General features: G+C 51.0%; 1 pseudogene across 1 annotated transcript in view; it reads left to right on the top strand.

Annotated features, from left to right (window-relative positions):
- LOC308169069 (structural maintenance of chromosomes protein 4-like) overlaps positions 1-14,898 on the top strand; it is a 71,515-nt pseudogene that overhangs the window by 33,798 nt on the left and 22,819 nt on the right. The window contains exons 9-13 of the transcript XR_013938058.1: positions 48-209; positions 12,472-12,697; positions 12,941-13,020; positions 13,313-13,465; positions 13,901-14,027. The product of XR_013938058.1 is annotated as a structural maintenance of chromosomes protein 4-like (transcript). The remainder of the gene's footprint in view (positions 1-47; positions 210-12,471; positions 12,698-12,940; positions 13,021-13,312; positions 13,466-13,900; positions 14,028-14,898) is intronic.

Here is a 14,898-nt window from a genome sequence, read left to right as displayed (position 1 = left end):
GCCAACTCGCTCACCCCCGGAGACGCTGCTGTTGTTGTCTCTTCCAGGGGGACCTGGGGGCCATCGAGGAGAGGTACGACGTGGCCATCTCCTCCAGCTGCGGCGCCCTGGACAACATCCTGGTGGACTCCATCGACACGGCCCAGAAGTGCGTGACCTTCCTCAAGGCCCAGAACATCGGGGTCGCCACCTTCATCGGCCTGGACAAGGTCAGGATGGGAACCGCTCAGAAACCAGGGGCCGGTTGCATAAACATAGATTAAGACTGGTCTAAGCCTTAGACTAGTCTTATATTCTCATAAACATAGATTAAGGGCCAATCCCAATTCCCTTTTCTACCCCTATGGCTCGTTTTCGAGTGTCACTCGATTCGAAGGCAAGGCCTTCGAATACGTCACAAGCCCTACCCCTTGAAATCTAAGCCCTATGAATTGGGACAGCCCTTCACGGCGCCTACGTCATCAACAGTGGTTTAGACGCGGTACGGGTGACGCGTTGTGTTGCCGGCGAATTCTCACATCTCCTGTGACCGGAGGAGATAGCAAAGATGGCGGCCGTTAGCATCAAACACTATGATAACATCCTCCGTAGTATCTAGTCTATTTCAGTCACAGACATGTTCAACAACAACACGTTTTACAACAAGGAAGGGATACAACTAATAAACATGTTAACTCACTATTCACCTTGTTATACAACAACTACTACTACAAGTGTCTATGACTACTGTTAATGTTAAATCCGTGTGGAGCTAATGCTATCGCGTCTCCACAGGCTAAAGTACAACACTGATATCCTTAACTTATGTCCTAAACACACTACTGTCATACAAGTCGTACCTTCTCATTGACATGGACATAAACACCTGCTACCTTCTTTGAAAGAAATCGCGATTTATTCAGTGAAAACTAGTACATGATAGCACAACATAGCATAGCATTCGCGAACACTATGCTAACAACACTATGATAACATCCTCCGTAGTATCTAGGATAAACGGGTTATTTTGATAAACTGGACACATTTTGTGAATATATATGGTTACTTTCTCGCCTGAAAACATATATATATATATATAAAATGACATATTAACACTTGTAGAGCCAAATTACAGATTGTAGCCAATGGCGGCCAAAATTGAGGATTTTATATTTGTAGATGATTCGCAATGCATCCTGGTATCAAGGGGTAGCGTACCTCTAGCCCTTCAAAGCTAGTCTGGTCCTGAAATCCCTCGAAACGAAGTAATAGTTAGCCCTCCCCCTTACCCCTAGCCCTCGATGAAATATGAATTGGGACAGCCCTCCCCCTAAACGTGAACGCGCAAATCGAGCCATAGGGGTGAAAACGAAGGGCTAGGGGTGAATTGGGATTGGCCCTAAGACTGGTCTAAGCCTTAGACTAGTCTTATATTCTCATAAACATAGATTAAGACTGGTCTAAACCTTAGAGTAGTCTTATATTCTTAGGTTAGACCATTCTAATTAAGACTGCCTGTTGCATAAAAAATAAGACTGACTTATTTTGAGGTTAGAAAGTTAGCCACCTTCCCACCCTGGCTAAGCTTGATTTTAAGAGCTGTGTTGCTATGGGAACGACTCATGGCTAGTAGCTAGGGATGGGACGATTATCGTTTTTATCGTTAATCGCGATAAAAACACCCGCGATAAATTTTAATTATTTAAATAATCGTCATAATCGTATGTTATGAATAAACTGTGTTTAACAAATGTCTGACGCTATTTTTCAGCCTAGGCTACATTACTTTTGCAGTCAAGTTAGCGACTGTTACTGTAATATAATTTCGATTCCTCACATGAGCCGCGCGCGAATATCCTCACAGAACTTGTCTCGCGCTATTGTTCAGCCTGCATGGGTAACGTTACTGTCAAGTCAGCCTTGTCAGTCAGTCACTAGGTAACGTAGGTACCATGGCTGGTGAAAAACTTTAGACGGGATACTGTCATTTGCCTACCTTGTTATTACCAGGCAGTGACAGTCTATGGCTGCAAAAGGCACGGTCGCCCCTAAGCTTTAGCAAATATATTGTGGTTTACTTAATACTGTTCAGCACTTGAGGTTACATGCAATGCATGACTTGTGCTATAGGCTAAATACAATGATTAAAGCGGCAAGTAGCAAGTGTGCGCATCAAAGGCATTAGGCACGTAACATCCATGCTGTATAAACACATGACAACCGTCCGTTATTTCCCGAACTTTGCCCGAGGACCCGGGGAACAACGGTACGCTCCCCGCAGCTGCTATCAGACTGGCCGTGGGAGTGAGTGTTGAGGGAGAGAGGAGACGGCAACCCTCGCTCGCCATAGACTGTATCCCTACTCGTCTCTCCTGAGCTCGGTTGTAACGTGAGCCGTGGAATACGGGACAGTGTTTCCTCCAGGATTTTTCACATTACGTAGTGGCGGAGCGGCTATCTGTCGCGGAAAAACGCCCATATGGCGCACCAGACGTGACGAGTGCCCCGGCTATGGCAAGACATGCCGGAAATGTAGCCGCCAAAATCACCTTGAGAAGGTCTGCCTGGGTAGCCGGCCGGCCAAACCCCCACCTGAGAAGACAGATGTGGTGGGCGACGAGCAGGCGGCAGCCTTCGTCGAGCTGTGCACGCTCACCGTGGCCAGCGCGGATGACAAGCTACACACACTTCCCCTCGCTCACCACCTATACGACGATATGTGTGACAAGTGGATGAAGCGTACATCCAACCCGCAGACTTACATCAACCTCTCCCTCACCGTCGAACGTGAGGATTACAGAGCACTGGGATTTGACCTCCTGAAACGCACCCGCGCAGTGACCCTGCCTGCCATGGCCGACACGGGCTGCCAGAGCTGCCTGATCGGTATCAAGGTCGCCCAACACATGGGGTTGAGTACGGAGGACCTCATTCCCGTATCCATGACCATGAGGGCGGCGAACAACGAGGGAATTCGAATTCTTGGTGCCGCGGTGGTCAGGTTCGCCGGTGACAGCAACGACGCTCGGAGGTTGGAGACACGCCAAATTGCATACGTGACGGACACTTCAGACCGCATATTCCTCTCCCGCTCAGCCTGCGTGGATCTGGGCATGATCTCGGATAGGTTCCCAACACTTGGGGAGGTGAATCTGGCGGCCTCAGAACTATGTGACTGCCCACGGCGTGCAGAGCCGCCAGCCAAATCAACCACGCTCCCCATGCCGGCGACCGAAGCTAACAGGGAAGCTCTACGCGAGCACTTACTCAAAACGTACGCCCAGAGCACATTCAATACGTGCCCCCACCAGCCCCTACCAAGGATGTCAGGCCCGCCGCTCCGTCTCATGCTTGATGAGAATGCGACACCAGTTGCCCATCACACCCCCATCCCCGTGGCCATACACTGGCAGGATGAGGTGAAGGCAGGCCTCGACCAGGACGTTCGCCTTGGCGTGTTAGAGGAGGTACCCGTCGGTACACCGGTGACGTGGTGTCACCGCATGGTGATCTGTGCCAAGAAGAATGGCAAACCACGCCGCACAGTCGACTTCCAAGCACTCAACAAGCATGCGTTCCGCGAAACCCACCACACACAGTCCCCTTTCCACCAGGCGAGACGTGTACCCAGCGGGAAACGCAAGACTGTGTTCGACGCGTGGAACGGTTATCACAGCGTCCCACTGCACGACGATGACCGCCACAAGACGACATTCATCACTCCATGGGGGCGCTACCGGTACCGTTCAGCCCCGCAAGGGTATATGGCGTCGGGAGACGGTTACTCACGAAGGTACGACGAAGTGGTTGCAGACATCGGCAGCAAGACCAAATGCGTGGATGACACACTGCTGTGGGCTGACACGATCGAGGAGAGTTACTTCCAGGCAATACAATGGCTGGATGTATGCGGCCGGAACGGAATCATCCTCAACCCAGAGAAGTTCGTCTTCGGCGCATCCACGGTGGACTTTGCAGGCTTCACGATCACCATGAACGACGTACGGCCATGCAGCCGCTATCTGGAGGCGATCCACGACTTCCCACGTCCACGCAATATCACTGACATCAGGTCATGGTTTGGACTGGTCAACCAAGTGGCCTACGCCTTCAGTATGGCTGAACGTATGCAGCCGTTCCGGAAGCTCCTGCAGAGTGGGGCACGCTTCGAATGGTCCCCGGAGTTGGAGGACATATTCTGCGAGTCGAAGGACACGATCGTCCAGGAGATCGAGCGTGGTATCCGCATCTTTGATAAGGCCAAGCCGACGTGCCTCGCCACAGACTGGTCGAAGGAGGGCATTGGGTTCTGGTTGTTTCAGAAGCACTGCCGGTGCATGCCAGTCAGGCCCTTCTGCTGCACTGATGGATGGAAGATAACCCTGGTCGGCAGCAGGTTCACGCATGCAGCGGAATCCAGATACGCACCTGTAGAGGGTGAGGCCCTCGCAGTCGCAGACGCCTTGGACAAGGCGCGCTACTTTGTGCTGGGCTGCAAGGACTTGATCATAGCGGTTGACCACAAGCCGCTGCTGAAACTCCTTACAGACAGAGCACTCGACGACGTACCCAACCCCCGCCTCAGGAACCTCAAGGAGAAGACCCTGCGTTATCGCTTCCGCATCGTACATGTCCCGGGCATGAAGAACAAGGCGGCGGATGCCATGTCACGCAGGCCGGTCGGCACCTCTCGACCACCGCTCATGAACCTTCCGGACGACAGCGCTGCCGCGGTGACCTACCTCTCGCCCAGCACGCACACTGACATCCTGTCTCTCCTACGCCAAACTGAGCCGGAGGACAGTGACGACATCGAGGATGGTGACCTGGCATGGTGCGCCGCGGGGCTGGAGTCATTGCGATCAGTGACATGGGACCGCGTCAGGGATGCCACCAGCAGTGACAGCGATATGCGTACGTTGGAGGAGATGGCGGTGGACGGCTTTCCCGAGTCAAGGATCGGGATGCCTGTGACAATTCGTGGCTTCCACCAATACCGTGACCACATTACATCCACTGACGGGGTGGTCTTGTTCAAGGACAGGGTGGTCATACCGCCCTCACTCCGCGTTGAGGTACTGAGTGCCCTACACGCTGCCCACCAGGGCGTCTCGATGATGACCGCCCGCGCGGAGTCCTCTGTGTTCTGGCCAGGCATGTCAGCCGACATCAGCGCCGCTCGGAACAACTGCGAGCACTGCCACCGGATGGCGCCTTCACAACCTGGGGCACCGCCGACCCCGCCCATCCCGGCCGTTTACCCCTTCCAGGCGGTGTGCTCAGACTTTTTCATGCACAGAGGTGTACACTACCTCGTGACGGTGGACCGTTACTCGAACTGGCCGATCATCTCAAGGTCATCGGGTGGCGCTCTCGACCTGATAAGCCACTTACGTCGCGCCTTCGCGACATACGGGACACCTGAGGAGCTCTCATCAGATGGGGGGCCTGAGTTCACCTCCGCCGAGACCAGGTCTTTCCTGCGCAGATGGGGGGTCCACCATCGCCTCTCATCAGTGGCTTTCCCCCACAGCAACTGCCGTGCAGAGATAGGGGTGAAAACGATGAAACGGCTGATCACTGACAACACTGGCCCGAAGGGTGAACTCGACACTGACGCCGTGCAGAGGGCGATACTGCAGTACCGCAACACGCCTGACCCGGACACCAAGATTTCCCCAGCGATGTGTGTGTTCGGCCGCCCGATACGCGATTTCATCCCGATCGCCCCCGGAAAATACAGGCCTCATGAAACTTGGCGTGAGACACTGACAGCGAGGGAGGAGGCCCTCCGCAAACGCCATATCCGCACAGCGGGCACCTGGGCGGAGCACACTAAACGCCTTCCGCCGCTCGTAGTTGGGGATTTGGTCCGTGTACAGAACCAGACAGGACCCCACCCCAACAAATGGGACCGGACGGGCTGCGTCGTGGAGGTGCGTCAGCACGATCAATACGTGATCAAGATTGACGGCTCGGGCAGGATCACACTTCGGAACAGGAGATTCCTGCGCAAGTTCTACCCGGTTCGCAATGACCAGCTTCCGCCCCGATCGATCTATTATGATCTGGCGATCCGCATCGCCAGGCCGGCGCCTATTGGTGCACCGCGGATGCCTGACCCCACAAGCGGCCCTGGAATACCCGTATCGGAGCCTGGGTCCGCCCCGCCGCTGGCGCTGCCATCAGCGGGCTCTCCCCGGCGTGGGACACACCCCACATCCGCCTCGCCTGTGACACCAGCTCGAGACTCGCCAGGGTGTGCCGTCCCCCAGATGTCGCTGCCGGCCCCTGGGGCCACAGTGGTCTCTTCCCCGCCAGTCCCGGTCACGTCGCTGCCGCCGCCGCCGTCAGGCCTACGCCGGTCCGCTAGGGCAACCTGCGTGCCTGCCTGGCACAGAGACTTTTCCATGGGTTGACATTGCTGGGTTATATGGGCGTTGTATTGTGTTGTGCACTTTGCTTGTTGATTCGTGTTTTGTACGGACACTTGAGTTATTCTCTTCTTATAGGCTTGTTGTTGTTTCAGCCTTTATTGTGGTCGTGTTAAAGGCTCGGGGGGAGATAGGGAATATTGCACTACGGTCATATATTTAGGTGCACGCACCGGAAACGGAAGTGGATAGACTACTGTTATAATGTGTACACCTGCATTCGCCCTGCTCAGGACTTGTTTGATTATTGTCATTTTGCAGAGTTATTTCATTAAAGAAGCGAATGAACAAATGGAATATCGTTCTTATTTATTATGTTTCTGCCCGTGGGTGCTCGAAACATTTGGGTACGACCAACACGCATGCACACACACGCACACACACGCACACGCACGCACGCACACACGCAAAATATTCGCAGGGACTGGAGGAGATCACTATGCAGACCATGAAACGAACGGAAAATAAATAAAGTACCTGTCTACCCAGAGAATGCAACGGACAGCCAAACAAGTTATTATAATACACACACGCAAGGCATTCAAGCGCACGCAATAGTCAATGAATTAACCAATAACCATCAACTATGGAGGACCAAGTCTGACAGAATTAACAATAAATATATAGGTACATAAATGAATGTATGAACAAATAAATGAACGAATACACACTAGGATCCTCTGTGATATTCCTTGAGCAGACAATTCCGCAGTTTCCACAAAGCCTACTGCTCGTTCTTTAATTACCCCTCCATGAATGAATCGAATACAGACAGCAACTAGCTCGCGCTTGGATAGATCTTTATACTCATCCGCAAGTATGGCATAATATGTGGATTGCTCATGCAGTTCAGACTTTATCTTTCGAATTAGCAGTGAGGCTGCAGCCTCAAGCAGCTCATCCTGAATGTGATGGCTTAGGAGCGTGGCATTTCGAGGCAGTTCCTTCAGTCTATTTTCAATTTCTGGATCATATTTTGACATGAACTTGAATAGCTCCAAGAAATTACCTTTATTGAGCGCCTCTTCCGTTTCTCTGTGACCTCTAAGTGGAATTTCCAACTTGGCACACAACATAGCAATGTCTAACACAACTTTAACATGTTGCCGGTTTCGCTCTATGAATGAAACGGCATCACCGTGCATTTGATTTAACACTGTCCCACGGCTTTGGGGTCCATGGCTTTGCCTGTACCCATCCAACTTGGTGAGGGCAACAGCATGCGGCTTGCTAGACTCGTGTTTGTCACAGGCCTGCCGGAGACGTTTCCAATTTTTGTATCCATCTCTTATAAAAGTGAACTCTGTGTGCGCCTCTGGGAAATGTCGACACACTTTACAAAAAATAGCGTCTCTTTCTTTACTATATTCCATCCACTTGAACTTCTCGTACCAATTTCTACTGAAGGAGCGCGATTTCCCATCTATTACAGTGGTAGGGAATGTTACCAGCTTTGGTTGAGTGGCTGGTTCCTCCATGGCTGACAGATCCGACGGTGTAGTCCTACCAGTTAGCTCTTCACAAGCCGGTGGCAATGACGGTCGCAAGACAAAACTATTCACATTACAGTTAGTTAGTGAAAATTAAACTTTAAAAATATTTTATTATTATTATTATTATTTATTATGTATTTTTATGAATCTGACTGGGTGGGCCAGCTGTCAATCTGGCCTAGGCCCACCCAGGCCCACCCAGGCCCACCCAGGCCCACCCATAGATCCGCGCCTGGTCAGTACGCATGCAGAGAGTGAGAATAAAGCGCACATGTTTTTCTACCGGCAAAACGACAAGATCGTCCTGTTATTGCCGTCACTCCTACAAGGTGATCAAATACCAATATATCCTACAGCTGCAGCGGAACATGCGGAATGCGCATTACACACACACACATTCGGACCAATCACAAAACTGTTTTGAAAGCGTGTCGCCTCGCTATCTGATTCAGTCTCGATTGCAGTGCGAACACAAACGACGAGGTTAATTGCAACATTGGAACATATTGTAAATAACTACGCCCTAAATCGTAACGAAATGTAGGTCTGGAAGTGGCCTAAATCTAGCTTCAATCTGCTTTTTTTCTGTTCTCCGGTCATAATAACTCGCTGCCTTTCTGCGCAGCCTGAATCAAAGTGGACTGTCTGAATCAATTAGTGGCGGAGGAAATTCTTTCGTGGTGGCCCGCCACGAATAAATGCATATAGAGGAAACACTGCGGGATATGTTAGATGCTTTACAGTAATTCCCCAAATGACCAGAAAAGGAAGTTAGATTTGTCGCTGGTCGCTTTTGACTAATTAAGTCGCCAAGGGGCTCTGGAAGTTGGCAACACTGGGAGTGCGTTCTTTAAACTTCCTTGGGTACGTTAATGAAAGGGGCTGATTGGCCGAAAAGGAGTTAGGTCAATCAGCGCTCGATTGCTCTTTCTTAAGGACCCGGATTATGGCCAGAGATATGTGCCACTAGAATCTGAATTTGAATTACTGACTTAAAATGTCATAAAAATACAACAAAAGTTAAAGTGATTACAGTGTGTTTTATTGGCATTCTAAAAAATAAAAATAAAATATTTTTATTTTCATTTATTTTATTTTATTATAATTCTCGCGATAATATCGTGGATCGCGATTATTTTGCCCACGATAATCGTGACATGACATTTTCTGATCGTCCCACCCCTACTAGTAGCTAGCTAACACTGTAACTCCAGTGCGGTAAACTACTTCACTGGTTAAAACTGCTAAGCAGTATACTTTTCTCCACATTATATTCCTCCATTATACTACATAAGTTTTCAGCAGAAGAAAAGGGAGTTGATCTCTCAGATCTTCCGCCGCTGGGTGTAGCTGTTTCGGGCCAGACAGACTAAAGTGAGATCTAAGTCTAAGACTGGGTCTATCTTTATGCAATGGCCCCTGCACCATGTCGCTGATCCCAACCCGTTTTTTTGTAACAGAGCGTCTGTGTGCACGAATTCTAATACTGGCCTATACAAGCCTATTGGACAAACTATTTGGCTAAAAACAACAGAATTTAAAAAAATAAATAAATTGTTGTGGGGCGCCAGGCAGCGATAGTGGAGAAAGACAGGAAAGTAAGGAGGGGAGAGGGTTCTCTCAGCAGGCTGTGGGCCCGGATTCGATCCCATGTGTGCATGGGCCGTGGTGCTGGACTACTGGACTACCCCAGACCACCTTGTGTATATATACGATATATACGATATCTACGAAGGACAGCTGGTGCTTAAACACAAAAACTGTAAGTAGCCACTGCTCCCCAGACCTGGAATACTTGACTGTTAAATGCTGACCCACATACCTCCCGAGGGAATTCAACGCAGTGTACATTACATGTGTTTACATACCGCCGAGCGCGGTTGGTAGCTTAGCATTGGCGCGGCTATATGACGTCATCAGTAGTGGACTGAGCGCGGACCCTCAAGCCGTACACATCATCGCGGGAGATTTCAATCATGCTGACCTGAAGGTAGTACTACCGAAGTTCTATCAGCATGTTAAATGTGCAACAAGAGGAGAAAAAACACTGGATAAGGTATACACCAACATCAAGCTTGCTTACAAGGCTAGACCGCTAGCTCATCTAGGCATGTCTGACCATGTGTCAATCCTCCTGATCCCAGCCTACACTCCCATGAGGAAAAGTGCTCCCATCACCACTAAGACTGTCAGAACCTGGCCAGCAGGGTCCGCTCCACTGCAGATCTGCCTGAATGACACCTCATGGCAGGAATATGAGCATGAGGACCTGGAACAGTTCACGTCGTCGGTAGCAGCAGTGAACTGCACCAACTCAGCCACCGTGGACAAACGGGTCCGGGTCTACCCCAACACGAAGCCATGGATGACTGGGAAGGTCCAAAAACTGATCAAGGAGAGGGACAACGCCTTCGCAGGGAAGGGCACACTGCTGTACAGCACCACCAGGGCTAACCTAAAGCGCGGCATCCGGGAGGCCAAGGCAGACCACAGAGAGAAGATTGAGGAATGCTTCCTGAGCAACGACTCCAGGCGGGTGTGGCAGGGGGTTCAGCACATGACAAACTTCAGAGCCAACAGGCTCACAGCCGCGGAGGACGACCCCCTGCTGGCGGAAAAGCTGAACTCCTTCTACGCCCGGTTCGACGAGGGGCGAACGGAGGTAACCACAACACAAACACCACTCTCTCCAGCTCTTAGCAGCCTCACCCTCACAGAGCATGAAGTGAGACGCGTGCTGAAGGCGGTGGACCCCAGAAAAGCCTCAGGGCCGGATGGCGTCCTGGGACGGGTGCTGAGGGACTGCGCCGACCAGCTGGCCGGGGTTTTCACCAACATCTTCAACCAGTCCCTGTCCCAGGCCACCATCCCACCCTGCCTGAAAACCTCAACTATCATCCCAGTCCCGAAGAAAAGCACGGTGAGCTGCCTAAACGACTACCGCCCGGTGGCACTCACACCAATCATCATGAAGTGCTTCGAGAAACTAGTCCGGGCCCACATAGTCACACGCCTCCCGCCCAACCTGGATCCATACCAGTTCGCCTACAGAGCCCACAGGTCCACAGAGGACGCCATCGCGACGACTCTCCACTCCACTCTATCCCACCTGGAGAGGGGAAACAGCTACGCGAGACTGCTCTTTATGGACTTCAGCTCTGCCTTCAACACCATCCTTCCAGACAGGCTAGTGACCAAACTACTAGACCTGGGACTATCACACTATATATGTGCATGGATCAAGGACTTCCTGTCTGACCGCCCCCAGAGGGTGCGGGTGGGCTCCCACACCTCCACAGCCCTCAGACTCAGCACTGGGTCCCCCCAGGGCTGCGTGCTAAGCCCCATCCTCTACAACCTCTACACCTACGACTTCACCCCCGTCCACCCCAGCAACTCCATCGTAAAGTTTGCAGACGACACCACCGTGGTGAGCTGCATCTCGGGGGGGGACGAGGCGGCGTACAGGGATGAGGTAGAGCAGCTGAGCAAGCTGTGCAAGGTTAACAACCTGCTGCTGAACCAGTCAAAGACCCAGGAAATCATCGTGGACTTCAGGAGGAAAAAATCTGAGGTCCAGCCCCTGCTCATCGACGGAGGGAGCGTGGAGAGAGTCTCAACCCTCCGATTCCTGGGGATGCACATGCGGGATGACCTGACCTGGAAGGACAACACAGCAGCCATCATCAAGAAGGCACAACAGCGGCTCTTCTTCCTGAGAGTCCTCAGGAAAGACCACATCGGACAGGAGATGCTGGTGGCCTTCTACCGCTGTGCAGTGGAGAGCATCCTCACCTACTGCATCTGCAACTGGTTCTCCAGCTGCACAGCCGCAGAGAGGAATGCGCTACAGAGAGTCGTGAGATCGGCCCAGAAGATCACCGGCGCCCCCCTCCCCTCTCTGGAAGAGCTGTACAACACACGCTGCCTCAGGAAGGCCTCCAAGATCTCCAGAGACCCATCCCACCCTGGGTACGAACACTTTGCTCGGCTGCCCTCGAACAGGCGGTTCAGGACCATGTTCGCAAGGACAAACAGACTGAAGCTCAGCTTCTACCCCAGGGCCATCCAGGCCCTGAACACAGCAAAGACCTAGGTTCTGGGCCCTGGACAGTCTGGACGGATTGATGGCAGCTGCTGGATTGAAATCAGGTGTAGTGCTGAGGCACAAATGTGTACATTTCAAGCCTGCAAACTGCGACACTTTAAATGAATGTGCAATAACACTATGTGCAATATGACAACCCTAGGGTACATAAGGTTCAGAGAATAGGAAATGTTAGAATAGGTATAGCATAGCATAGAGTACAGCACAGTGTTTTATTTGTATTGTATAGTATAGTGGATAGTGTAGCCTTTATTTATGTAAACCAGCTCCTTTCCCTTCTTGTTTTTTTAGTGTTTTTTTTCCTAGCACCAGGGGAGCCCCCCCTCCCAAATTTCGTTGTTTGGTACCTGTACTATATCAATGACAATAAAGACCATTCATTCATTCATTCATTCATATATTCTTAAAACATATGCATCCATGACAGATCCTCCTCCCTCCCCCCCCCCCCCCCCAGATGAAGGTGTGGGAGCAGAAGATGGGCCCCATCTCCACCCCGGAGAACATCCCCCGGCTGTTCGACATGGTGCGCGTGAAGGACGAGAGCGTGTGGCCCGCCTTCTACTTCGCCCTGAAGGACACGCTGGTGGCCCAGGACCTGGAGCAGGCCACCCGCCTCGCCTTCCAGGGCAGCCGGCGCTGGAGGGTCGTCACCATGCAGGGACAGATCATAGAGATGGCTGGTAGGTAGACCTGGTCACCCAGATCATACAGATGGCTGGTAGGTAGACCTGGTCACCCAGATCATACAGATGGCTGGTAGGGAGACCTTGTCTGTCTGTCTGTCTCTCTCTGTCTGTCCCTCTCCCACTCCCCCCCCCCCCCCCCCCCTCTCTCTCTCTATACCCTCTCCTGTCTTTCTCTGATACTGGATGATGTGTGTGGTCCTGGGTGATGGTGTGACTGTCCTGTGCTGTGTCTGACAGGCACCATGACCGGAGGAGGAGGCAGGGAGAAAAAGGGCAGGATGGGGTCCTCCATCGGCACTGAGGTCTCCCAGGAGGAGGTGAGATCACACACACGCACTCAACTAGAGTCTAACTAGAACCCCCACACAGCTACACACACCATAAGCTACGGGGCGGGGGGTAGCCGAGAGGTTAGAGAGGCCGGCTGCATGTGCCCTTGAGCAAGGCACTTAACCCCTAATTGCTCCAGGGGTGCTGACCATACCAAATTCCAATAATTTATTGACAAGTTGATTGCATGGCAAATAAAACATTATTATTATTATAATAGAACTACAGCCTAACTATGTGTTGGTGTATGTGTGTGTGTGTGTGTGTGTGTGTGTGTAGCTGGAGCGCATGGAGAGCCGTCTGAGGGAGAAGGTGGGCCAGCTGCAGGCGGGCCGGGAGAGGAAGCTGCAGCTGGAGGAGAAGGTCCAGAGGCTCAGAACCCAGCTGAGGGACATGAAGAACACGCTGGAGAAATACACCAACAGCCTGCAGGTAACACACACACACACACACACACACACCCTGGAGAAATACACCAACAGCCTGCAGGTAACACACACACACACACACACACACACACACTCACACACACACACACACACCCTGGAGAAATACACCAACAGCCTGCAGGTAACACACACACACACACACACACACACACACACACACACCCTGGAGAAATACACCAACAGCCTGCAGGTAACACACACACACACACACACACACACACACACACACCCTGGAGAAATACACCAACAGCCTGCAGGTAACACACACGCACACACGCTGGAGAAATACACCAACAGCCTGCACCTGTCCTGTCCCTATCACTATCATGTTTCATATCACTATTTATCTCTTCTGGTTAGATGCTGAAGTGTGTCTGGTTGTAGCAGGTGAATGTGACCCCGTCCTCTCTGTCCTCAGTACCTGACGGAGCAGGAGGCCCACCTGAAGCCCCAGATCAAGACCCTGGAGGCCAACGTGGTCGCCAACACCCCAGAGAAGACCAAGCAGAAGCAGCTGGAGAAGAGCCTGGACGCCTTCAAGAAGGGTAGGAGGCCGGCGGCACCTCACATAATATATATATATATATATATGTTACATTCTACATTCACTAGGGAGAATAAGAAGTAACAAAAGATTACAGGTGTTATGTAATAAAGATATTTATTACTTAAAGGGTAAATTAAAGTCACAATGGTACAAATAAAACAGAATTAGAACTAACAAATGCCTCATACTCAAATAAACAATAAACTCATCCCGAGGATGGTTAAATAAACAATAATAATAAAAAGGTTTCAAACACAACGTATCACTAACAATATCAACTGAACAAAGTCTCAACACAATTATAACCAAATGAAGTATCAACTAAATCATAACAAAAATATCTCTAACAAAGTATCACTAAACAAGATCACTAAACACAGAACACAACTAACAAACTAAACCACCAGCAAGGCAACACAAAATGGTGGGAACTGTGTGAATGGATCACACAGCTGCTGCTGGTTCTCCCTCAAGGTCTTTTGTAGGGTGTGGCATCTGATGATTGGTTGGGGGTTGATTATTGGCTGGTGATGATTGGCTGGAGTTGATTGACCACTGCTGGAGTTGATTGGTAATTATCACGGGGGGGGGGGTGGATCCCCTGGACTGGACTTATGGCTGTTAAAAAGACATACACACAAATACACAGACACAGACAACCAGGCTACTCATAGCCGTCACACTCCCCCCCTTAAGACACAAACCCAAGGATTCAGACATGTAACACAAACCCAAGGATTCAGACATGTAACAAATGTTATTACCACCACAAACCAACCTGTCCGCCTATTTTTATGCTTTATCTCTAATCTGTAATTTTGCACTATGAAAAACCCATCTCATCAAACGTTGATTGTGATTACACATGT

The sequence above is a fragment of the Nansenia antarctica genome, assembly GCF_963989245.1.
Source record: "Nansenia antarctica genome assembly, chromosome: 12".
NCBI lineage: Eukaryota > Metazoa > Chordata > Actinopteri > Argentiniformes > Microstomatidae > Nansenia > Nansenia antarctica.
The sequence above is the reverse complement of the archived record's forward strand: the minus strand, read 5'-3'. Positions and strand labels throughout refer to the sequence as shown.